Raw genomic sequence first — 27,464 nt, 5'->3', positions numbered from 1 at the left:
AAGGGAGCAGCAAAAACAAAACCTTGTCATCGCGGGGTCCTAATAGCTCGGATTTGGACCCCGCGATGACAAGGTCCAAGATGATGGATAATTTTCCTTCTTCACCATAGTGTTAGGCCTAGCCATTGTGATAAATTAAGTGACTTTTGGCTTTATGACTTTCCGTGTAAATATTGGATTACCTTATCAATTCAAAGGACTTCAGAACTGTCGTCTGTTTTTAGGCAAATATTCGAGTCACTGAACACCCAGAGTCACTATCGAAAGCCAGTAATGGTGTAATAGTTGTTTTATGTCTCTTCGTGCTGCTGTTTACCTTCGTTTCATGTTCCTAACTCGTTGTTGATTTCCTTAAAGGCTGGAGCTGGCTCACGCCCAGTGGTGGGATTTAGTGTTTTCTTTTTTATTTATCAAATATTTTAAAATATTAACATTTTATAAATGTTAAATCATTGAATCCTCATAGCTTCTCATGAGTTAGGTATCCTGTAATGTTTCCATTTTGCAGATGAGGAAGTGAGGTGTAGAGACATTAAGTGATTTGCACAAGGTCACACAATTCGTTATATGGCCAGGATTCTGACCTAGGAGATCTGGCTCAGAATCTGTGCTCTTATCCAAAAATGCTGTTAGATTTCAACAATTTCTGTTTTAATGCTTTAAACTGAACAGAATTTTAATGTCACGGAGGGAGGGGAAGGAAGAACATTTTCTCCTCCTTCCTACTCTCAAATCAGGGCTGGAATATACGTGTAGACTATATAACGTTTACTTAGAACACTCATGGAGTTTAGCTTACGGTAAACATGTATTTGATTTCCAGCTCTTTGCAAAACGCAAACAAGCTTTGTACTTGTTTGTCTTAGTATTATGTCTTGGCATACTTTCCCAGATGGCTAAATGAGAACTTAGAAGTTGCAGGAGTAATCGTTTAGTTGAATGGCTATAAAATTAATAGAGTCTTTCTTCAGTACCTTCTATCTCTCTTTCCATCTCTCTCTGGTTGAGTGGGGATTAGAAGTTGGATTAATATGAGAAAACCGGGAGTCTGTGAAGTGTCGTATCTGATACTGGCAGCATCCTGCTCTGAATGAGGTTACACAGATTGCACAACTCACAGAGACAGGGTTCAGGATCGGAAAAGGAGGATTAAAACAAATGCTAAATTGAGTTTGTATGTGGAGGATAGCGTTCATTTTAAATCGAGAAATATTCATGGAGACCTGTAATGTTTTTCATCTAACACCTAAGAACTAGAATCATAGTATCAAAACTTAAGTGAAACAACTCTGATTTTTTTTTTTTTAAGTAAAGTGAACCTGAAAAGTATATGCAATTTTCCCTGCATATGTCCGGAAATTTATCTGTAGCGATACACAGTACATGTGATAAAATATGAAACAGAGGGAGACATTGTTTAAAATTACTAATTATTAACATGTTAGTTAATGATGTGGATTAAATATTTAAAATAGAGAAAAACAACGCACATTTTAAAACTTTGGATATTCCTCTTTATTGCGGTCATGCAAGCCACTGATTATTATTCCATTTGGTTAGGGCATTAGAACTGGAGAACTAGCACACAGTTTTAGGGTGGAACTAATTAAATCAACCCTTTAGTACAAAATCTAGATGTACTTTTGTTAGGACTTTTGAATGTGGGACCAGAAACGAAAGAGTCAGATTCTAATCACCTGGGTTAGGACTTGGCCCAAGCATCTGGCCCATGTGTCCCCGCCAAAGCAAGAAGGGCCAGGAGCAGTGAGATTTTCATTTAGATCCCATTTAAGAGCAAGGTTTTTAAAATTAGCTTGGACTTCCCTCTAGGTTGGGTACTTGGGAAATGCCACTGCTGTGACTCTCAGAGGCTCACTCTTCATGTTATATGAACTTGTAGAGGACTTTAGAGCTCGTCCATATGTCACTCGATCCCAGGTGGTCCGGAGACGTAGCAACGTGACCAGGTTGAAGTAGAGAAGTGATGAATTTCCTTGGTAGGGGAATTCTTCATCACCCAATAGTGATGGATGCTCCTTACAGCTCCAGCAAGAGGCACACAGTGTGCATTTAGGAAAGCTATGATGCCGTAATGTTACATTCACCATCTACCGAATATTCTTCATGATCTCTGAGGTTTCTCTGGGTCTTGTCCATTCTCCTGGGCCAGTCTATACATTTTGGTCTTGAGGAAAGCTTCAGTTAAACAAAAAGGCATGGGGTTTGGAATCAGGGTGACCTTCTCACCGTCATCATCGGCTCTGTGATTTGGGGCAAACGGTCCTTCCTGGGCATCAGTGTCTTCATCTGTAAAATGCACTGAGAATGTGGACACCCAGGGTAGTTTAGAGGATGAAGCAGCTGGGGTGTGCGTGGTGCCCAGTGCTCAGTGGTGTTTAATAAGCATGCAGGCTCCTCTGCCACTTGCCCGGCAGTGTCCCCCAGTGCTCTCTTGTGACCTGAGAGCTCTGGTGCAGACCTCCAAGGGGACACCAGCGAGGAGCTGATCTCCTTCCTTTGAGGCCTTTTTCTCAACCACAGAAGAAAAGAGTGGCTGAGGAGAGGTGTCCAGTGACCGCAGTCCAGGAGTGGCATGAGAGCATTCCTTTCCTTCCCAAATGCTGCCTCTTTCCCCTGATTAGTTCACTGACCTTTTAACCCAGCCCCCTTTCCCTTAAAAAATCGTTGCGTTGCCGGGCGCGGTGGCTCAAGCCTGTAATCCCAGCACTTAGGGAGGCCGAGACGGGCGGATCACGAGGTCAGGAGATCGAGACCGTCCTGGATAACACGGTGAAACCCCGTCTCTACTAAAAAATACAAAAAACTAGCCGGGCGAGGTGGCGGCGCCTGTAGTCCCAGCTACTCGGGAGGCTGAGGCAGGAGAATGGCGTGAACCCGGGAGGCGGAGCTTGCAGTGAGCTGAGATCCGGCCACTGCACTCCAGCCTGGGCTACAGAGCGAGACTCCGTCTCAAAAAAATAAATAAATAAATAAATAAATCGTTGCGTTAAAGATGAAAAATATATTTTAAAATGTAATCATTGTGTAAACCAAAAATAAAATCCTAAGCGCCCCCCAACCAATGGAACGGGCCCCCTCTTGACCAAGGGGACCCCAGATAAATCCAAAATACTGAATTCCAGGCCACAAGGGAAGGCAGGTTGGACGTGCCTCCTCATACCTCCTTCTTTTTGGAGTTTAGGCACAACTGACCAGCATTAACATTAAAATGGAAATCGTAAGACAGAAAAAACAGACTCTTTTTGGCAATAAGATACCAAATTCCTACCTGACTCTGGTATAGTGTCATATGACAGATGGCAGACCCTGAAGGATATAAAAATATTTTTCCCAAAATATATTCCTTTGATGTATTTTAAAACGATCCTGCAAAGTTGTCTTTTGTGGGGGAAATTTGCATCTGTAGAGAATCTCTATTAATGCAACCAGGCCTTTCCCAGATCTAGGAGAGATTAACTGAGTCTGACGCCTTTTAAGGCCTGAAAAGAAACCTTTTCCATTTATTCTCTCTGAAGGTTGCTACCTGACGGCTTCATCTACATAACAAGAATCTTGGCTTCCACTCTGCCTTATCTTAATTAAACCATTTCTCTCTACTGACTTCAAGTCTTTATACAAAGCTTAACTCTTTCAACCAATTGCCAAACGGAAAATCTTTGAATCCACCTCTACCTGCAAGTCCCCACTTTGAGATGTACTGCCTCTTCGTGCTGAACCCATGTGTATCTTACATGTATTGATTTATGTCTTTGCTTATAACCTCTATCTCCGTAAAATGTATAAAACCATACTCTAACCCAACTACTTCAGGCACAGTTTCTCAGGACCTCTTGAGACTGCTCCCTGGGCCATGGTCACTCATACTGGCTCTGAATAAACCTCTTTAGATATTTTACAGAGTTTGCTTTCCTTCACCAACAACAGACAGACATGAAAACACGGGAGGATCCAGAGCTTGCTCCCACCTCCGAGACAGGGCATGCAGGACACCGTATTTCATGTGTGGCAAGGATCGCCGTTGGAGCACATCGTTCACTCAGGGACTCGGGTGTGGCTGGGCTGGCCTGTGGGGGCTGTGGTGGGTCTGCTGGGAGCTGTTTTCCAGAGGACATGTGGAAAGCATGTGTGCTGCTGTGGAAGGGAAGCTGACTTCACATCCATGCAGGGGTGTGTTATTCCTAGTGTGCACCAGCCTGTCCCCTAGGTGATGGTGGGGGGGTCAGGGAGCAGAGTGTGCCTTTATTCCCTGCCAGCAGGTCCGGGGGCTTCTCCTGACATAAGAGATAATGGATCCCAGCAGCTTGGTAGTCATGGAGGGTGACCCCTTGATGGGGACTTCACTGCCCTCACAAGGGACAGCTTTTGTACACGCAGCAGGCCCATCTCTCCCATGGTGAGGTCTGTGGTGCTGAAACCGCCTCTACAGGGTTGACAAGAACAGCACGCTGGGTTCTGTCCGGATGGAAACAGAGTTATAATTCAGCATAAGCCAGGCTGCACCGTGGCCCACTTCCTTGTGTCCACAAGTCTGATCATTTGTGTTCCCATTGTTCCTTCAGACAGCAGCTCTGACGCTGGAATCATAAGGCTTTTGTTTAAGGATCGCTTAAGAGGGTTTTCAGACCCCTATTTCCAGAAACCAATTTGAGGACCTCCACGGGGAGTGGGATCAGCATGAGAATACAATGCCTTCCTCTCTCCCTGCCCCCTGACCTCACTCTGCACTCTTCGACCAGTCAAGAACGTCCACACTTTGGTCCCATCCAAAATCCATAAAAACCCTAACCCCAAATTCCTCGGGGAGATGGATTTGACGTTCCTTCTCATTCCCTTGTTCAGTGACCCTACGATTAAACCTGTTGTTTGCTGCGACCTGGTGTCTGGGCACATTGACTTGCTGTGCACGTTGGGCAACGAAACTATTATGCTTGCAGTGTCCCAGCAGGGCAGTGCCTTCCTAGCTCCCGTGGCACCGGCTGCTCTGTGGGCTCCAGAGCCCTCAGCAGATCTCACGGAAAGGTAGATACCGCGGGGTCATTGAGGAGGAATTGACACGTTTTGAAAGGGGGCAAATTGGAAGAGAAATTGGGGGTCCTGGGATGGTGAGTGTGGGCAGAGGTTGAGAATGTCTGTGTCTGACCATCCAGAGACCCCAGACTTGCCTGTGGGCTGGGCTGGGCTGGCCTGGGAAGCCCAGGTTGTATTTGTGAGTGCATTGTGATTTTATGTACCCATTTATATCAAGGAAGCCACAGAGGAACACTGACAGACAGGAAGTTGACTAAAATTGTAGATGTGACTATGTAACCCAAAAACTCAGACAAAAAGAGACAAGAATGATATATTTGGTAGAAAAATGCAAGCCAGGCTTTAGCGCTGGAAATCAACTTAGACCTCTGGCCCAAGGCAGAAGGCACTGTCTCGAGCCAGGGTGAGTGCAGCTGGGAATGACACAGTGGATTGGGACCTTGGAAACCATAGGAATCAGTGCCAGCCCGAGTGTGCTGGTGAATCTCCCTGGCCAGAGAAGCTTAGGGAAACTTGGGGGCTGCTGAGCCTGGAAGTTGAAGTGTGTGTGTGTCCTTCGTGTAGAAGACTGGCTGGTTGAATTTTCAAAATAAATTCCACAAATATGTCTTCTTCCTATTCTCAAATATTGTAGTTTCTCCTCAGATCACACTGGAGAGAAGGAGGAGAAGCGGGAGAAGGAGGAGAGAGAGGATGAGGACACACAAAGGGGAGTGACCTAGGTACTAGGTGCTTAGCAGTCTTAGCAGTCAGATCAGCAGAGCTGGTTATACATTGACATCACAATTCTGTCTTCATCTGGCTTTTTATGAATTTATGAATTCTTATCCATAGCACATTGACAGTATTCTAGGTTGGAGTGGGGGACTTTCCCAGACTTCACACCAAGTTGCTAAAACTCCCTTTAAAAAATCCCTCTTTTCACAAACGTGGAAACAAAGAAACACACCTAGATAAACAGAGAAACACAAATGCTGTAACAGAGGCCCATAAGCAGGTTGATGGAGCGGTTTTCTCAATGAATACGTTATGTATTAAGGTCTAGTACTTAACAGAGAGAAAATAGATCGAGAGATGATGGTGACATTTTAAGAGTTCACAACTCCCTCTGATAACATAACAGATTTTAAAAAGCAATTTTAAACCTGGGAGGAAAGAAAAATATACAAGGAGTATTTGAAACAGAGTCCAGCTTGCAATGCTGCATGCCAAGAACAGTTCATAGCCCCCTGAAGACACACCCCCCCAAAAGCATATGCCAGCACAGTGCCAGCAAGTGCCAGGGAACACATTTTGCACAACTGGCCATTGGCTTTGTTTCTTAAAATGTATTCTTGGCGTTTTCCACAGGATGTGCTTAGTAGTGAGTGAACGTGTAGACCTTTGAGAGGTATGGTTATAACCATCTATCCCGCGTCTATTGCTCTTTCGGGTATTATGTCACCTGACATCATAGTACCTCAAGTTCAGACCTCCAAAGTAGCTTAGAAGAAAAATACCAGGAAACTGTTTCCTTGTACATCCCCAGAGGGAAGCTTTAAAGAGAATGTCCTTGCATTGAGGTCCCCGGTTTCTCATAGGAAGAACAAACAAAGGTTGGAACAGCCAGAGTGGGCCTTCCTCCCCCCACGTTCCTTTGGTAGCTGGTCGTGCCTCGGTTTATTGTGAGTTTCTCTGTAGACCTCCACGTCAGGCAGTGGGGAGGGCCAAGGCAGGAGCAGAGCCGGACAGCAGTTAATGGGGTAAAAACAGTTTATTCAGCGTTGCTGCAAACAGAAAAAGAGACCTCTGTGTAAAACTGGGCTCCACTCCGAATACCGCACGGGCTAGCAGGGATACCGCACGGGCTAGCAGGGATACCGCATGGGCTAGCAGGAATACCGCACGGGCTAGCAGGAATACCGCACGGGCTAGCAGGGATACCGCACGGGCTAGCAGGGATTCACAGATAAGCAGCAGGGAGGGTTTGGTGGATGGAAAATCAGGAGGAGGAACCGTCAGGGGTGAGGGGCATTCTGGCTAAACTGACCTCACAGGATTCTTGCCGAAGACAGGCCAAGTGACCAGACATCACGTGGGAGATGGTGAGGGCTGAGCAACCTGATTAGGTATAGAAGGCAAGGGGTTTTGGCTAAACTGCCTTAGTAGGGTTCTTGCTAAAACTGGATTCTGCAAGGAAGTGCACAGATGGACCTTGCTGGGCAGAGTTCGGGAGCCTGGCTTAAATTTGGTCAAGCAGTAGTTGTTAATGCAGAACAAGAAGGCGGCCTTTAGGTGTGCCGAGCACAGTGAGGGAATTATTGCCAGTTTACTCGGGGTTTCCACGTGCTCTTTCATTCCAACAACTGAACTGGTCTTTACTTGAGTCGATCTGCAGCCCATCCTGAAATTATTTCGGTAAGGTTTCCTCTGTCTTTGTGTTTAAAACACAGCAAGTTGCTGACATGGAGTGAGTATCAGGTGAATACTACCTTCTAGAACCTTTGCGAATCAGTCTGGCCCATCTCCATGCTTTTCATAAGTTAATTGCTAACTTCCAAAGGAAAAAAATACCATTTCTTACTTTCTGGTCTCTTATCAAACATGCTGAGCACGGCTTGGTTAAGCAGTAACTCTCGCTATGCGAGTAAACAGAATTCTCCACCGCACCTCCCTCTTTGTACAGGAGAACTTGGGAGAAAATCATCAACAGCTATTAATAACATGCTGAACTGGACGCGGTTCAGTTTCTTTAAGACACCTTGAGAATATTTACACGTGTGGAGGACAGAATGTTTACAAGGGTCCCTGTGGGAACACAGTTATGGGAGGGCGGCTGGTGGGCCTGGGGGCATTCTCCGGCCAACACCAGGACTTCAGCAACAGGGGCCTGTTCCTTGAGTACAAATCTTAAAGTTACACGGAAATGGGCCAACTTTGACGTTTCGGAAGTTTTATAAATGGCTGGAATCTCAAGAGCCAGACGTGGTTTTGGGACTCGGTGGTGGGGTGAGGTTTGAACACCATCTGGGCCTCGGCTGTAGAGAGAGCTGAGAAACGATGAGCACCCCAGGGCTGTGTCCACACGAGCAGGCGGAGGAGCTGGGCCACCTAAGTAGTGTGATTCAGAGGCAGCCCCCTGACAGAGAAATAGGCCTCTCTCCTTAAAGATTTACCTCTGAATCTGAAGTTTAGATGGAGAGATTTCTACATTTCAGTTTGGGCTTGGACTCCAAGGCCTCTCCTTTAAAATGCAAAAAGTCAACTTAAAAGAGGAATGCATTAACATATTAGCACCCAGGCCGCATACCATGAATTAATGAGTTCACCAAGTAGGATTCTTGCAGGATTACTTGCAGGATCCTGAAGGCCTGGGTGGGGGGCCCTTCTTAACCCTCCCTGTACCACAGCCTGCCCCAGCACCCCACCCCCACAAGCTCACCTCATCTGAAGGTTTGAGCCCATGGTGATACTTACATCAGGATTGGACTGGGACCTCCAGGAGCCTTAACTGTGGACAGCATTAGCTGCTCTTCTTCCTTGGCCATAAGAAAATAAAATTCAACTTAGTTCTAACCTGAAAAATGAACATAATGACGGCTTAACTGTGTGCTGGCTTTCCCCACAAGGGAAAATCATTTCTTGTATTTTTTGAAATAGAAAACATGAAATTCTTTCCCAAGCTTTTCTTTTTGTTCCTGTTTTGCTAATGTCCCAGGTGCACACTTACTCAAGATGGAACCGGGCCATCTTTCCATTAATGTACCACAGACCCTGGTCGGGGCCCTCTCCTCACTCCTTGTGCCTTCCCTGTGCCCTTCTTCCTGCCACGAGCCTGGTACTAGCGATGCGCTAGCACACCAAACGTAATCCTTCATCCAGGCCTGGCTTCCAAGTGCTACACTGACCTTCTCAGCTATCTAGCCCTTATGTACACTCGAGCGTCCTACCGGCACCTCCGCATCCCCAGGTCCAAAGCAGAACTTGGGAACTTTTCCACCAAATTTGCTCTTTTTCTTGTTATCTCCATCTAAAAAAATTCATCCAGTTTCTCAAGTCAGAAATCTGGGAGTTATCCTTAACACCTTCCTCTTCTACATCTTTATATGTAAAAACCCACGATTTTTCCTCCTTAGTATCTGTCAGTGCCATCTATGGCCATTCTCCCTCCCACTGCCGCTATGCCTTGGAGCCGCCCTTTGCTCCTGCCCGGCTCATTGCAGTAGCCATCTAATCCTCCTGCCCTGCTTGGCTCATCTGAAACCTCCATTCTACCCTTGCGGCCTGAGGGATGGTTCCCATCTGATCGTATTCCTCATGCCCCTGTTTCACCACCCTGAATGGTAGGTATCTCCAGGTTCAAACACGTTCATGAAATGTACGAGGCTGCTCACCACATGCTGTGCTTTCTGCTGCCTTCCCTCTCTAGCCACTTTCCATCATGTATTCCATATGTGTATGAATTCCCACGCACAGTCATCCGCCTACGCTTTGGGTCTTCGCATATACTGTTCCATCTTCTGGGAACAGACTTTCCACTTTGTAACTGTCTGATTCCCACCCATCCTTTGGTGCCTATTGCTCTTCCTCCAGGTCCTTTCCTGGGCCCTCCAACAACAGCCTCTCACTGCACTCCTCACACTGCAGGGTCTTTCGTCCTGTGAAAGTTGCAGACACCAAAATGAAATCGCCTTTGCCATCCCCGGACAGAAGAGGGCCAGAAAGGCCCACAGGAGAGGAGGCTCAGGCTGACATGTCTGAGATGAGAACTGCTTCCGAGGACTTTCTAAAATCCTTTCATGTCCTTTATGCATCCCCTGTTCTGATAAGGTTTATCACTAGGCATTGTTTAGGACTACAGTAATTCAGATAAGATGTTCTTGGAAGAACACTTGCCCACTGATGGCATCTCCACCAATGAACTGAAAGCAACTCTGACTTTGAACCTCTGGAACCAACAAACTCTGTTTCTAAGAAGTTCATGTCAATCTCGGTTTGCTAATAAAATCCCCCCTCACCTTTCCCTCACTGAGTGCACTGTAGCTTGCCATTCCATGCATTCCGGATTATAATCCTTACTGCTATTCCAGACTAACTTCAACACACCTACAGATAATTTTCTCTAGTGTCTTTTTTAAGGTTGACAGTCTGTAACCTTTCCTAACCTAGGAGCTCCAGAGGCTCTTAGGTTCCTGGGCTCTGAGGCTTGGGAAGAGCCACAGCAGGCACTGTGTGGATCTCATCAGCATTGTTTGCTCAGTGCCTAGCACAAGGCCTGCCACATAGTAAGTGCTCAGTACGTGTTTGTTGATCTGATGAATATATTTTATTTTATTTTATTTTATTTTATTTATTTATTTATTTTTTTTTTTTGAGATGGAGTCTGGCTCTGTCGCCCAGGCTGGAGTGCAGTGGCCGGATCTCAGCTCACTGCAAGCTCCGCCTCCCGGGTTCACGCCATTCTCCTGCCTCAGCCTCCCGAGTAGCTGGGACTACAGGCACCCGCCACCTCGCCAGGCTAGTTTATTTTTTTGTATTTTTTACTAGAGACGGGGTTTCACTGTGTTCGCCAGGATGGTCTCGATCTCCTGACCTCGTGATCCACCCGTCTCGGCCTCCCAAAGTGCTGGGATTACAGGCTTGAGCCACCGCGCCCGGCCCAATATATTTTAATACATCAAGTTGACAGGCACTCTGGCAAAAGGGCTTGGTTGGAGTTACGGTTAAGGACATTAAGTAGATGGGAGCTTCATCTGGGTTCTGATTATGTGGGAGTAGGTTACAAGAGTTTAGACTTAAAATGTAACAAGAGTCATCACTTAATGATGTGTTCACCGTGGCCAGGTGCTTTATCTGTAGGAACTCAGGTTATCCCGAGTATCTCAAGTTAAACTGGGGCATAGTTTCTTCATCTGTCAATCTAAAATGAAATGATGAGTAGCTTAGGCCAGGTCACTTGGCAGGTGTGGAGGGGAGTGGTGAAGGCAGAAGCCAATTGATACTAAGAATAGGCTTTGTGTTCTCAGTGTTGCCTGGGCCTGTGCTAAGTGCATGGAGCGCATCTACCATCATGACAGTTGCTGCTGAAATGATCATCCAGCTGTAGTCACTTTGCTCTGATATGCACTTAAAAAATGTTATTGGTGTCGGTGGTAAGGTTGGGAGTGTGTGGATATCGTGTGTTTAAGAGGGTAGAGAAAGTGAGGTAGTTTGACCTCAAGAGATATTGGGATGATTAATGGAGATATTAGCACTTGCTATTTCGAATTACTTGGCCTAGCTTTCCAAATGATTACCTCAAAAATCAATTAATTAGTTCATTAGTTAACCAAATTTTTATTAAGGTGAAGTTCTAGACTCTGGATGAAAAAAAAAGAAAGGTATCAGATGCTTATAATCTAGCAAGGAGAGAAGAGACAGACCACTCTTCACTAGTATGCAAAGCAGGAAAAGGTCAGTGCCACATACGTGTTGGGTGAAAGTGCAGGGTGTCCCAAGGGGGAAGTCATTACTTGCCGTAGTAATTGGAGAAGGTAGCATGTCCTCTGGCCACTAGCAGTGAGTGTTGTAGAAAAGTGTTGTTCAACATTAACATGTCAATGAACCTACCACCTTATACAGGGTTTATAAGGCTACAGATAGCAGGCACTCCATAAATATTTGCTGACGTGCATGCGCTGCATGCAACCATTCCATCTGAGTGGAGGGATTGTGTTTATTACTGAATCTAGTAGAGTGTGTCTGATTAATTTAGTACAATTATGATTAAAGTCAACTCCTATTAATTGCCTCACTTCTCAAATGCTTAGTATATGTTTATTTCAAGGTCATGATTATGAGAACATGAAGATAAGCTCATCCTTCAGTGAATAAAAACTATTAACATACTGGTAGAAATTTTTTTCTTTTTTTTTTTGAGACGGAGTCTCGCTCTGTTGCCTAGGCTGGAGTGCAGTGGCTCGATCTTGGCTCACTACAAGCTCTGCCTCCTGGGTTCATGCCATTCTCTTGCCTCAGCCTCCCGAATAGCTGGGACTAAAGGTGCCCCCCACTGCACCCAGCTAATTTTTTTGTGTTTTTAGTAGAGATGAGGTTTCACCGTGTTAGCCAGGATGGTCTTGAGCTCCTGACCTCATGATCCACCCGCCTCAGCCTCCCAAAGTGCTGGGATTACAGGTGTGAGCCATCGTGCCTGGACAGAAAATATTTTTATGGATATAATACAGATAATGTCTTATATTATCTTAAGTTGAAAATATTTGTTTTAGTTTCTATTTAATCAATTTCTACTTAATTAGGATATCTGAGAAGGGATCTTACTGAAACCATTTCCCATTCAATCCTCTCTGAAGCTCCAATTACCTCCTTAAATTGGGAGATTAAAAATTTAAGTGGAAGGAGATAAATAAGCATAATTTTTACAATGCTTGTAAAAATTACTGTGTAGAATAAATATTTTTTAAAATCCATGCCCCCTAGCTGTTGAAATGTAGATTAATCCTAACACTTCCAACTTTGAAGCTGGCCTGAAACAATTGTAGCTCCTCTCATGAGATTTTGCTTATTTTGTTTTCCCCAAATTATTTTTGCTGAAGTATGCTAAAATAACATGTCACTGAACATTTAGGTTTGTGTGGCACAGTCCAGTCAGTGAAAGCATGAAGTGGAATTCAGCTGTATTTGAAGGTTGACATCAAAAAGCTTGAAAAGCATCTGTGAACAGTTTGAAATCAGTTTTTAGAGGACATGAATTGAAACACTGGTTCAAATAGCAGCCTTGCTGGTGTGCTGAGGAAGTGCTTTTTAGCATCCTGAGTTACCCAGCTGCTGGTGGATTCTATGATTCCATGAATACTTGCTAGAGGACAGGTATAGCTGCCTTTGTTTAGTGATGATATTCTTGCTAAAAGGTAGAAGTACAGGAGGAGCTAATTTGGCTTAGTTTCTACCTGTTGACAAATGTAGACACTAAATGACTGGTCAGAGAAGTGGCCAACTGCAGCTGGAGTTGCAGCATGATTCCGCGGACAACGCCAGGATGTTAGGACAGCAACCGCCGTAACCTCAACCACAACAATCACAACAAGGTTTATTTGAAAATAAAATAGGGGCAACATGGATATCATATTCTCTGGATTTTCTCAATACCATATGACTAAATAGAAACTCTTTCTGCAAAGCTTCAAAAAATAAAAATAAAACAAAAAAATTCTAGACTGACCTTGGATGCTTCCTGGTAGGAAACTGCCTGTAGCACACTCTGTGCTTAGATCTTGGTTTCTAGATATTATGCCCCATTAAAACAAATCAACACTGGTTGGAGAAGTGGCTGATTCAGAACGTGCAAGATGAGTCTGGGACATCCTGTTATGTCAGAAAGTAAGAAAGTGCTTGCAGAATGGTGGGGACACCACCAAGGACAAAAGGAAAGACTTGAGGGAGCTCCCACAGGCCATGAGGGACAATCTGAGGATTCAAAGGAAGAAATTCAGTAATGAATTGCAACTCGCAGGACTGTGTAGGAACACCTGAGTCCACAGTGATGATAAACAAATCCACAGAGAGGAAGGGAAAGAGCCCTAAAGTTAAATACCACATGATAAAAGAAGCAGCTAATCGAATCTCTGCAAAGAACAGTACAGCAAAAAATTCCCCATTTTGCAACCATCAGAGTCAAGAAGGATTCAGGCCAGAATCATCAGTGAGTGCTTGAACTATTGGATCAAAGTTTGGAGAGAAACAGAATATTTACACTGTCTCAAAGTCTTCCCTACAGATTCCTTGGTAATTACAAAGGTAAAAATGGTAACTTTATGATGAAGAACCTATGGGAACCCGTATTAGCCAAGGAATCAAGGTTTGCATCACCAGTGAGGATGTTGCAAACTAACATCATGTAACCCCTTTGCGATGAACTTAAAACATCTCTTTTGCAGCATTTCTGCTTGAAATGCATAGCCTGACTCTAATTCAAATTGAGAGATAACTGGCCTGAAATATTCAAAAGTATAAGTATCATGAAAAATGAGGAAAACTGGAGCAATCGTTCCAGAATAAAAAAAACTAAAGAGACATGACAACTAGCTACAATGCATATCCTAGATTGAATTCTGACTCATAGGGAAAACAGGAATACAAGACATTATTGGAACAAATTGTGGAATCTGAATAGAGGTTGTAGATTAGATAATCCTATTTAATCAAAGTTAACTTTTCTGAATTTTTAATGTTATAATAATGGAAGAGAATGTTCTTGTCTTTGGAAAATGCATGCTGAAGGATTTTCTGGTGAAGAGGCAGGAGATCATCAGCTAATTCTCAAAGGGTTTAGAAAAAATAGAATTATATATTACATAAAAGGTAACATAAAATATGTAGAATACATAAAATGTATTATATATAGACAAGGAATATGAAAACAAATGTGGCAGAGTGTTAAAACTGAAAATCTGAATAAAGAATACATGAGTTCTTTGTACTATTATGGCAACTCCTAAGAAATTATAGCCATGTGTCACTTAATGACAGAGATCTGTTCTGAGAAGTTCATCATTAGGCGATATTGTAGTTGTGCAAACATCACAGACTATACTTACACAAACCTAGATGGTACAGCCTGCTGTACCCTTCTGCTGTGTTGTCTAGCCTACTGCTCCTAGACTGTAAGCCGATACAGCACATTGCTGTACTGAATACTGTAGGCAATTGTAACATGATGGTCAGTATTGGTGTATTTAAATATAGGAAAGGTACAGTGAAAATACAACACTAGAATCTTATGGGATCAGTTACATATGTGGTCTGGGGTTGACCAAAACAGGGTTATGCGGTGATGGCTGTATTCAATAACGAAAAGTTAAAAGAAAAAGAAGTTATTAATATTGTCACAGTTGGTGAAAGAAGTTACTAAGATGGGGGTTAAGTTAAAAAGGGAAGTCATATTCCCATCTCAATTCATTTCTTCTATTCTCCCATGTCCCATGCTTTCCTTCTAGAGTCGGCTGGCTGGAACTATTTTTGTGTCTATAATGACCGTGTTTGCCTCAATGCTCCTGAGGCAGGGCTCCCAGATTCCCTTCTCCAGGCAGTCATCATGCACTGCTACCTTTGCTGACCAGCCACGTACTCTCTCTTTGTCCTGCCACATCTTTCTGTATTTTGGTTCTTCCTTTATTTTGGTGGCCCCTTCCTACTGCCTGGCCAATAACTCCCCCTTCTTTCAGCTCCAGGGGAGAGAATCAGTGCCTGCATCTCTTCCAACTTGCTTTGTGCCACATTGTTTCCTACTACACGGCTTGTTTTCTTCCTCCCAGTGCTGTGGGCATCTGTTGTCAGGCTGTGTAGTGCCACTTAGGTGGTTGATCTCTTAGGTTAGGGTCCACCTCCTCCTGAGATGCTACCTGAGAGGACAGGCCCTTTATTTTTCCCCAGGAAACACTGTCATTTAGGTGGGATGGGATGGACTTCATCAGGGATCACTAGACAATCTCTCACCACGGGCTTTCCTCAAACGTATGTCCTCAAAAAAAAAAAAAAAAAAAAAATTCCCTTTACACTGAAGAACGTGGCAGGACTTCAAAATTTCAAAGGCCATAAAAGTCTGGCCAACCATTTGCTTTAGAATTTTCACTTTTTCATATCCCTTGTTCATGAAGAATGGCTCAATTGTAGACCTTCTCAACGTTCTATCACTCTATCATTATTTGGATATGAGATCAGGTAGATTAAAATAACACTGAAAGATTATCATGTGATTAGTAGTGATAATTCTTTCACATCAAGGGAATTTGAGCGTGTTGGCATTAAGACAGTTTATGAAAATATTGCCACTAAGTAAGATCTGGAAAAGGAGAAGTTTCAATTTATGCACCTAAAGGGCTATGGTTATCATGCTACGATTTCTTTGTTCTTTCTTAAAACTTTTGCTGGGGAGGAGGATTTGATGGAAACTGTAGAGCTTTTAAGACTTGGTTAAATTGTGTAATTATTTTATTTAGCAGGGCTATAGGTATTGCCTCAATTACTCTTTCCTGTAAGGCAAAAGTGTCTAAGGCTAAATGATTGTGCAGTACTCACTATCGCTTCTGTTCATGACATGAGATATTGGTAGCATTACCAGAGCTCATCTTCCAAACACGTTGCTTTCATGCACTGTGTCTACATCAGCAAACTGGCAGTTGTAACCTCTTTGCTGACGATCATTCCTCAATCTTGTTGAAAATGAGTTACTCTTGTGTCTGCATTAAGCAGTGGAAAAAATCCATGGAAGGCAGCGGATTGGTCAGAGTCCAGTTGATTTCCTCAAACCTCCTACTGATCCCTTGTTACTGAGAATGATTAGTAAGCAAGTAGTCCTCATTTTTCAGGAGATAAGAGCTCTACTTCTTTTGCCCTTTACCACACTAAGGACCAGTTGCTGAAAAGTGTACTGGTATCTGCAAATGTCTAGCATTTGAAAACAATGTTTTGTTCAAAAATGAGACAAATAGCCCTTTCAAGCAAACGTGACCACCGTTAAGCTACTCAGCTTTGATAATTTCTTCTTTCTCCATTTAGCCTTGACCTTGACAGAGACAACATGATTTATAAAATGAGTAAATGTCTGGAGGGCAGAAATTATGTCATACATGTTCTGTGCTTGTCACTTTCTGTTTTAAGATATCAATCATATAACATTTGTATTAAGTAAATTTGAACATTTGTGTATATGATTTGTTGCTTTGTAGAATTATTTTATAGAATATGTTTATGGTATATCTTTGCTATGTTATGACTTTTTGTTATCCTTTTAAAGTTAATTTTTAAAATGAAAGTAATGTATGTACAAGGTTAAAATAATAAAACAAAGTGTATTAGGATGTATGATAAGAAGCAGTGGTCCCTGGGTTCATCCTTCCCCATTTCAAGTCTCGTTCTTCAGGGACAACTACTTTGATCTCTTTTAACCATTTCTTCTGTTAGTTATTGTCAACCTCTAACTATTGTATTTATACTGTTATTTCTTTATTGTGATTGGATAAATGAGGATTTAATTAGTCTACACATCCTCATCACTGTTTCTTTCAATATTTCAATATTGTCATACCACATTCCATGTACCTTTATTGTTGGATTGCTTTGTAACTTTAAAAAGTATAAGTAGACTTTTATTTCTTATTACATTAACTACTGAGAGTATGTCAGCTTCTAAGTTTGCACCCAGCCCCAGAACCAGCTTCAGAATTTTTAGTGCTCAGTGGAAAATGAAAATGTAGGACCCCTTGTTCAAAAATTATTATGAATTTCAAGATGGAGACAAAAAAATTAAGCTAAGCATGGGGACCTTCTAAGTAAGCATGGGGCACTGTGTGAATACACTGGTTGCACACCCCAAAACTGGCCCTGTTTGTACCCCATCTTATCCTTCAGCTCTCTTTCTTCCCTTCTACCTCCCGATTTCTATCATCTCTTTCTTTTATAATAAGATGAATAACATTTTGATTATGTTCTGTAACCCTAAATATTGCATCCATACATCCTCTATAAGTTGGGTATCTAAGATGAATATTAATGTATCATTTTGTTATTGTTGCTATGTAAATAGTAATTGTAGAACCAAATAAAATTCTTTCTTTCCTGGTACATCTTTTTGTTTTTCCTGGAGTTTATAATTGCTTTACTTTTTTTCTTGTCTTTTTGTATTTATCACATTTTCGGTTTTTACCAACTTTTCCCAATCTGTTGAATCTTCTTTTTAATCTAATTTTCTCCAGAGATACCTCCCAATACCAAATGAAGGGTCCTTCCCTCTCCTTTTTCAATCTGGACTTATTTCTCTGTAGATGTGCTGCATGGCTGTTTTCCTGGGGCTTTTCTTTATTACTTTCCTGGTCTGGTCTCACTGCTTCCTTGATTCTGAGTCTTCCTTCCTCTTGGTTGATTCTTTGTATACCCAAATAACTTCTTAATACAGTGAGTGTAGGAAGAAATTTTCAAAGTCTTTCAATTTCTGAAGATGTTTGTATTTTACTTTCACTCTTGATCGATAGGTATAAATAGAATTTTAAGTTGAAAGTAATTTTTGGTCAGAGTTTTGAAGATATTACCCACTGTCTCTGGCATCATGCCACTGTTATTGATGAGAAGGTCACCCTGATTTTTAAAAATTTTATACTGCCCTTGATTTTTAGAGTTTCCTCTTCATTCTTGGTATTCAAAATTTCACAATGTTGCACACAGGTAAGGCACAGGTATGGGTCCTTTTTCATTGTAGTCATCTAGAATCACTTTAAATCTGGAGATTTCTTTTATTTCTGGAAAATTCTTTTGAATGCATTGATAATTTCCTTCCCTCTGTTTTCTCCTATCTCTTTTATAAACTCCTATCAATTGGATCTTGACCTCTTGGACTGATTCTCTATGATTCTTTTTTTTTTTTTCTTTTCGACAAGATCTTGCTTTGTAGTTTAGGCTGGAGTGCAGTGGTGTCCCTATATTTTATTGAAACTGTCTCTTTTATAGTTCTCATTTTGAGGTTTTAGGAGGTTTTTCCAATTTATTTTCCAATTCTTCTATTAACTTTTCATGTTTTTTGATTTCTTAAAGTTTCATTTTTTTACCTTCTCTAATTTAACATTTATAACATTCAGTTCTTGCATTATGGATACAATAATCTCTCTAATCAGTCTATAAATTGGAGCCATAGAATTATTTATGAATACTCTTTAGTTTTATTTATTTATTCATTCATTTATTTACTTTGGTCTTGCTTTCAGGATGGAAACTTAAATGCTAGTGATCTATGGCCTCCCCTTTAATTTGAAGGCGAGGCACTAAAACCTGACTGTAAGCTTTGTAAATGTGAATGGAGTTTGTGAACTGGTGGGATTTACTTCAGGATTATAAGTGGTGATAGAGCATTTTTACTGGGGGACTTCTTCCTACTGGAATGTATAGTTCTTCCTTCTGCAGTGGTGAGATGTCTTAGGATAAAGTTCTGATTTTTTTTTCTTTCCCCTGCAGAATTTTCCTGTTTGGATATTGAAGCATGTGCAATTGACTCTTATACTGCCCTTCAGTGATTTCCTCATCTTCCTCCCCAGAGCTCTTGTCATCCCTGTCTACTTTCCTGATTTGATTTCACTGTTTCCTTGGCACTACCCTTCATGATCCTGCTGTTTCTAGGTTCTGAGCTCTGGAGTTCTGCCTGGAAGACTGCCCTCCTGGGCTACAATGCATGGTTTACTCTAATTCATGGCTCTCTCTCTCCTGCCCCATCCGTTTCATCTTCTGTCCTATCATTCACTGAAATCTCTCCTCCATCTCCTTTTCTGTATCAGTGCTGCTTTATAATGCCTTCATTTCTTTACTGTCACTTAAATGAGGTCTCGAAGGTGGATGCCACCTACTATGTTTATGAAGAAGTTCTTCATCGTTCTTTAAGCTGCCTATGGCATTTGAAAATGGCAAACATAGTATTGCACAATAGGTATCAACTGCTTTCATGAAAATACAATTTCATTCCCATCACACCTCTCACTCTGTATAGTTGGAGAGAAATCAATGTAAATTTATATGGGAAAACCAGAGTATTAAGCCTCCCACTTCTGCTAGATATAAGCAGGGAAATGGGTCAAATGGGCAGAGCCTGTTAAAGGAGTTTCAGAGAGAAGATAAATGTAGCCACCTGTGGTATCAACATCCACTGATGGAAAGGTAGTTGTTGTTGCTGTTATTTTAAATCAGCACTTAAACAATTTTTAAACAATTTAAAAATGTACAAAAGAGCTTTGGGCTAGTGGATATCCTCCATGTTATCAGGTCCCATATCTTTTTATTATCTTAAAACCTGTTTATGGGATAATTGAGATAGAACTGTCTTCAAGCATGTAAATAGTTTAGTAAAGTGCATATCTTTTCATGCAGGTTTGGTGCAAACCCTGCAGAAGCCAGGTGTCAATGAGGGAATGAGTTGAACTGGCCACACCTGCTAACGGCACTTGTTACTTCTTCCTGCAGCTGAGAAGTTGGTGATGTACACCTGCTTAACCATAGCGCCTTCTTCTTCTCAAAGGACAGTCTTTCTGGTGTAAGTTTGGACATTAGCCTAGGAGGCATGTCTAATATTTCAGAGACTTTATTAACACCCACATAAATTTCTGTCTATGGCATTTCAGTAATTTTTATGGAGAGATTTTTACTTCCACAAAAAGCAAAGTGGCTAGCAGTTTCTAATTATGTTCTTTTTCTAATTGCCCAGCACAAACCAGGGATATTTAGCAAATATTTTTGAGCATTTAGTGCATACATTGGCACATTAGTACACTAGACTTACAGTGAGGCTGAGGGAAATGGCTGTGAAATATGGAAAACTGTGAACTGTAATCATGTCGATGAGCATGTTATCTGAATATTGCAGATGGAGAATAAATAGGTCCATTGAATAATGAACATGAGAAATGAAATGAAGTTAGAGGAATTCAATTTGCCTAATTAGAAAAATTTTGTTAGATAGTAGCATGGCTTATTTATTTTTATTAACTTTATAAGCAAACATTTATAAGACACTAAGCATAAAGCAATCTGCAAACACCTCACTGAATCATCACCATTTGTTAGGTATTATCTGCATTTTGCAATTGAGGAAACAAAGGTTCTGAGAGGGTATAGAAGAAGCCCTCCTAGCATGGACTGCATTGGAGTCTGTTTGACTTGAGAGCCTGGAATCGCCTTACACCATCTTGCCTGCCTCACTCTCTGTCTCTGTGCAACCTTTGTTGGAATTGGTTTTTTTGCCTGAAACACCTTCTTTTTGGAAATTCAATTTCTCTTTTAAGTCCTGACATCAATGGCAGGCAGCATGATGTCTGCATACCTAGTAGGATCTCAGTCAGGGTTAGGTTGCTGGTATTTTTAAAATTTTTTATTTTCCAGAAGAGCTTCTCTAGCTCCCAACTTTGCGTGAATCGCTCTCTTTTGAGTTTCTTTCCCACTTTGATTTGCTTTGTTATTTACATTGTTTATGTGCATGTCTGTCTCCTCCACTAGAATGTAAGCTCTCTGAGGTCAACATGTGTTCAACTTTCTTTTTATTTAATCCTCATGGGCTGATACAGTGTCTTCTACGTGTCTGACACTGTGGCTTTGAGGTGGATTGAATAGGCTCGTATTAAGGTAGGACTGGACAATCTTTAGTGATGGGTTTGCTTTCTCTTTTTTTTTTTTTTTTTTTTTTATTTTGAGGTGGAGTATCACTGTGTTGCCCAGGCTGAAGTGCAGTGGCACAATCTTGACTCACTGCAACCTCCGCCTCCTGGGTTCAAGTGATTCTTCTGCCTCACTATCCAGAGTAGCTGGGACTACAGGCACGTGATACCACGCCTGGCTAATTTTTGTATTTTTAGTAGAGACAGGGTTTCACCACGTTGGCCAGGCAGGTCTCGAACTTTTGGCCTCAAGTTATCTGCCCACCTTGGCCTTCCAAAGTGCTGAGATTACAGGCATGTGCCACCACACCTGGCCTTGGGGTTGGTCTTTATAATGCAATAGGATTAGAAGGGGTCTAGTAAAGACATTTCTTCCCTTTTTTTTTTTTTCTTTTTTCTTTTCTTAAGCACTTAGTTTTCTGGGCAAGAAAGAAGACTTCAAAAAAGCTACAAGACTGCTCAGAATAAACATATAAATGAATGTTTACTAGATTCTAAGATATTTGAAGGCCGAGCCCCTTCGTTCTTCATCTTAGTGGACCACTTGGCAGCTACACCTTGCTTCACACATCCAGTTTGGGTTATTTTAGTGTTGCCTGAAAAGCCAAGGACAAAAATGTGCTCTAAAATACGACTGAACCATGTAGGATGGGGTATCCCCTAAAGTTCATTTCACCCTATTTATACCACCTCATAATTGCCTAGGATTCCTAAGGGACTTTAGAATTCTTTTTTTTTTGTTTGTTTGCAATGTTTGTATGAATTCTCTCCAGTCTTCCATTCTTGTTTCTTGCAGCGTTTTTTCTTCTTATTCTTTGCTGTAATTGCTGGGTATTAAAAGCCTGTATGAATGGTTATGAAACAAAATTGTATTGTGTGAATATTCCTATCCTGGGGTTTTCTTCTCTGTGATGCTGTGAGAAATCTCTTTTGTACCTCCTGTCAAGTCTTGAAAGGGATTTTTGCAACTAATTTGGGATAATAAAGGCATTCTTGCTATAATGCAGCTATTCTTTTTAGGAATATATATATTTCAGTAGCTTCTATTTAAATTTGCCTAAACTGAATGAAATTTCTCGCACAATATTTTTTAAAGCATATATGTATTTGCATATCTCCCCACCATTCTGCCCACCACCCACTCACTTTCCAAGCATCTCAGCCTGGGCGTCTGTCACACAAAACAGCTCCTCAAGTGTGCTCTGTTATGTTCCCCGTATTACAAACTAAAGAGACTGAGAAATTAGAAGTCCGTTTTAACAAACATCGTTATGGGAAGTACAAAGGTTACGATATAGTTACTTAGTTTGAAGGTCGTCTTCTTTTTGACTCAGAGTGAAACATGCAACATGGGATGGCGGACGAATCAATGCTCCAGGCTGACAATGCTTTGCACGGCCATTGGAAAGAAATATCCATTAAATGCCCCAAACATGCCTGTTGATCTAGCTACTGAGGAACTGCTCTACACCATTGACTTCCTACCTTTGTGTTCTTTATTAAGGAAGCACATGCACTTCCTGGGAAGTCTCTTTTCCCTTCCTCTCTTCTCCAGCAAAAGCTGACCTCAGGCACACTCCCACCCTGGGATCTCCCTATCCCATTTCCTCAGGCCACATCCCTTTTAAACAAAATGGTTCTTCCCTTATGTGATGGTTAAATTTTCTGTGTCCACTTGGCTAGGCTATGGCACCCAGTTGTTTGGTCAGAGACTAGTCTAGAAGTTGCTGTGAAGGTATTTCATAGATTTGATCCACATCTACAACCATTGACGGTAGGTAAGTAAAGAAGATTATCCTCAATAATGTAGGTGGGCTTCATCCAATCAGTTGATCTTTAATTTATTTTATGGAGACAGGCTCTTGCTCTGTTGCCGGGAGTGCAGTGGTGTAATCATGGCTCGATGCAGCCTTGAGCTCTGGGGTCAAGGGGTCCTCCGGCCACAGTCTTCTGAGTAGCTAGGACTACAGGGATGCACCATCACACCTGGCTAATGTTTTAAAATTTTATTTATTTATTTAGTAGAGATGGGGATCTTACTGTGTTGTCCAGGCTGGTCTCGAGCTCCTGGCTTCAAGTGATCCTCCTACTTCAACCTCCCAAAGTGTTGGGATTACAGGTGTAAACCACTATGCCCAACCCAGTTGAAGGTCTGGATGGCAAAAACTGAGGTTTCCTGAAGGAGAATGAATTCTGCTTCAAGACTGGAACATCATCTCCAGCCTGAGTTTCCAACCTTCTGGTTTCCTCCACAGTTTTCGGACTTGCCATCTCCCACAACTGCATAACCACATGAACCGATTCCTTAAACTGAATCTCTATGTATCTATTTACCACCAATCAATCAATCAATCTGCCATTTGTTCTGTTGCTCTCGCAAACTCTGATATATCATATTTCAAATGTCTACACACACAGCCACACTGATCCTGTAGCAGGAACACGCTTTTCATTTGTTTTGGTTATACAGATTATTTAAGGATAATTTTAAACACTCTTAAGCACCAATGTGTTCACTAGCCCAGCTGACCAGGGAACTCCTGCAGGTGGCTTCTCTGCGCATCCGGCCATGCTTTGCGCACTCATTCCTCAGCGGTTGTGCTTTGAGCGCTCGCACAACCACTGCTCACTTTTTCTTGGCCCTGTTTTGGAGACCAGAAATTAGGTGAGATAACAGTTCAGGGGACGAGCAAGTGGAATTGTGAGAGCCATTGTTGTTTCCTTATTGCATCTACTTTTGGTCGGAAGGTTGTTTGTAACTCAATGGTTTTTCAGAGTGACGGTTTGAAGGTGTTCTCCAGATGTCCTTCCCTTACAATGAATATATTGTAATAAAACATGGACCTTGTGGAATTTAGAATTTCACAAATACACACATTCTAGTTTACCAGAGTGGAATAGATCACAACAGGTGACTATTCCACGCTAGTAAGAGCTGTGGTACAGCTTACCTCCATGAAGAACTTGTTTTTTAGATGGAATCTCAGTTTGTCCCCAGGCTGGAGTGCAGTGGCGCAATCTCAGTTAACTGCAAGCTCCGTTTCTCAGTGTGTCCAGAATTGGTGAGTTCTTGGTCTCACTGACTTCAAGAATGAGACCGCAGACCCTCGGGGTGAGTGTTACAGTTCTTAAAGATGGTGTGTCTGGAGTTTGTTCCTTCAGACTTTCAGATGTGTCTGGAGCTTCTTCCTTCTGGTGGCTTTGTGGTCTCGCTGTCAAGAGCAAAACTGCAGACCTTCTGGTGAGTGTTACAGCTCTTAAAAGCACCACATCTGGAGTTGTTCCTTCTTCCCAGTGGGTTCGTGGTCTCGCTCCCTTCAGGAATGAAACTGCAGACCTTCAGGGTGCCTCTTACAGCTCATAAAGGCAGTGTGGACCCAAAGAATGAGCACCAGCAAGATTTATCGCAGAGTGAAACAATAAGGCTTTCACGGCTTGGAAGAGGGCCCCAGGGGCTTGCCCTGGTTGGCGCTGGCAGCCTGCTCTTATTCCCTTATCTGGCCCCACCCACATCCTGCTGATTGGTCCATTTTACAGAGAGTTGATTGGTCCATTTTTAACAGAGTGCCGATTGGTGGGTTTACAATCCTTGAGCTAGACACAGAGTCACAGAGTGCTAGTCCTCCAAGTCTCCACTAGGTTAGCTAGATACAGAGTGCCAATTGGTGGATTCACAAACCCTGAGCTAGACACAGAGTGCTGATTGGTGTATTTACAAACCCTGAGCTAGACACAGTGCTGATTGGTGCACATACAATCCTCCCGCTAGATATAAAAGTTCTCCAAGTCCCCATCCAGTTCAGGAGCCCAGCTGGCTTCATGCAGTAGATCCTGCACCTGGGCTGCAGGCAGAGCTGCCCGCCAGTCCTGAGCCGCGCCTGCACTCCTCAGCCCTTGGGCTGTTGATGGGACCAGGCGCCATGGAGCAGGGGGCGGCGCCCGTCAGACAGGCTCAGGCCGCGCAGGAGCCCCCCGCAGGGGTGGAGCTCAGACATGGCGGGCTGCAGGTCTGGCGGCCTGTGCGGCCGGGAGGCAGCTAAGGCCCAGGAGAATTTGAGTGCGGCGCCGGCGGGCCAGCACTGCTGGGGGACCCGGTGCAACCTCCGCAGCTGCTGGCCCGGGTGCTAAGCCCCTCACTGTCCTGGGCGGGCGGTGCCGGCCGGCTGCTCCCTGCTCGCCAGCGCAGCCCGGGTTCCCGCTGGCACCTCTCCCTCCACACCTCCCCGCAAGCAGAGGGAGGAGGCTCTGGCCTCAGTCAGCCAAGAGAGGGGCTCCCACGGTGCCGTGGTGGGCTGAAGGCTCCTCAGGCGCCGCCAGAGGGGACGCGGAGGCCGAAGGCCGGAGGCGGAGGAGGCGCTGAGAGTGAGGGCTGCTAGCACATTGTCACCTCTCACCAGGTTCAAGCGATTCTCCTGCCTCAGCCTCTGGAGTAGCTGGGACTACAGGCGTGCACCACCACGCCCAGCTAATTTTTGTAGTTTTAGTAGAGACAGGGTTTCACCATGTTGGCCAGGATGGTCTCAGTCTCTTGCTTCGTGATCCGCCCGCCTCAGCCTCCCAAAGAGCTGGGATTACAGGTGTGAGCCACTGCGCCCGGCCGAGGGACTTCTTTGCACAACCAGAGAGAAAGGACTAGAGGGGAACAAAACAATTGGAAGTGTAAGTGTCACCTTGGGTTAAGAGGTGATGAAAGTGAGGGCCCCACGGAGCTTTGTGGATGGAAAGGGATTTCCTAGAGGAAGCCTGTTCCTAGGCTCAGGCCTTCCGCCCTGGGGCAGGTGAAGGCAGAACCTGCATGGGTTTCCTCCTCCAGGTGAGTCAACCCTCTTTCCACGTGGGAACACTGAGGGTCGTCAGCCTTTCCACTGAACATCGAAGGGAGTTTGCCGTAAAATAGCCATAAGTTTGAAAAAGGTTTTAATGAAAAATAGGATTTTATTTTAAGAAACTTCTCTTTGGCTTCTCTGGTGTAGGCTAGTCTACAAGGTGAGAGAGACTTTTAGTGCAGGCCAAGAATTTCGGCTTTTACTGCTTACACTTTACGGTCGCATCACCTCCTAGTTATCTTTTTGGCCTTCTGTGCATACTTTGGAGCTTTCAACTTCCTTAGTCATTTTTTTTTTCTCTAAACCTTCTCTCATTTGCTTACATTTCCCTAGTAATTGTGTGGCTGATGGAGCCTTTGTGAGTTCCTGTCCAGAGAATGGGAGGAGAAAAGACTTAAGACAAATTCAGGTCTTACTTCACTTCTTCCTGAAACCCTTCCAATTTTTCTGAAGCTGGATGAGCGTTGACTTGGCTGATACCATTTAATAAGTGAAATATCTTCCTAAGCTTGGTAGGAGTTGTGGTGTTAGATAGACTTGTCTCTGAAGCCCAGCTCCACCCTTTACTAGCTACGTGGCCTCAAACTAATCAATCACTCAGCGTCTCAGTTTTCTTATCGTAAAACATGACAAATAATGTCTATTATGCAGATTGAATAAGACAACAAATATAAAAGAGTGGGTGTTTTATATTTATAATTATTGGACACCATTATTAATGATCAAGGACTATTTGTCACTCAAGAAAAAATTAATCCACATTGTATCTGCTTTAAAGAATTTTTGCCTATTTCTTTTCCTTTTGCTTTCATAAGAATAAAAGGTAATAGAAAGTTAAAATTGTTTTAGTCCCATTATATGAATTAGTCTGAGGAGAAGAAAGCTTTCGGAACTTCCAAGAAAATTAAATTTAAGGGTCTTTATCAGCTATGTCACCATGGAGACAAAAATGCGTGGTCACCGTGGTGACCTTCATCAACTCTCTCCACTGAAATTATTACCATATAAAATTAGATATGGCTGCTGTTATGAAAAGACAGAGTATAAATAAGTTGAACTAGCTGGATGATAATGCTGGCTGAACTCGGTATCCTGGTGCAGTTCTAAAAGTGTTATTGAATGGTAAGCTGACACCCTGTTAGATTCTTCACATAACCAACTCTGGCTCTGCCCTTTAACTGCTGGGCTGGTGGAACATACTTGGATGGGGCTGTTCCTTGTTTCCTCTTTAGTCTCCTGCCTCATTCAAGGCAACTTTCCTGTGTCTTTGCTTTTTTGGGGCTGCCTTTGGTGTTACCTATTGCTTTTCTGAAGGTTACTCCATGAATTCTGATATGTCTGTTAAAAAAACCCCAAATAACTTTATAACAATTGCCATCAATAGGTAATGCAGTAATAGTAGTAGTTTTGTTTTACATAATTCTTT

General features: G+C 42.8%; 1 long non-coding RNA gene across 1 annotated transcript; it reads right to left on the bottom strand.

The window, feature by feature from the left end:
• Window positions 1-6,374: 6,374 nt before the first annotated feature.
• On the bottom strand, window positions 6,375-24,643 carry LOC105490267 (uncharacterized). The gene is made up of 3 exons (XR_011615181.1): window positions 24,164-24,643; window positions 8,506-8,567; window positions 6,375-6,815 (listed from the first exon to the last, which is right to left on the bottom strand). It is a non-coding gene; the product is annotated as an uncharacterized lncRNA (long non-coding RNA).
• Between the last annotated feature and the right edge of the window lie 2,821 nt (window positions 24,644-27,464).

The sequence above is a fragment of the Macaca nemestrina genome, chromosome 16 (genome assembly GCF_043159975.1).
Source record: "Macaca nemestrina isolate mMacNem1 chromosome 16, mMacNem.hap1, whole genome shotgun sequence".
NCBI lineage: Eukaryota > Metazoa > Chordata > Mammalia > Primates > Cercopithecidae > Macaca > Macaca nemestrina.
The sequence above is the reverse complement of the archived record's forward strand: the minus strand, read 5'-3'. Positions and strand labels throughout refer to the sequence as shown.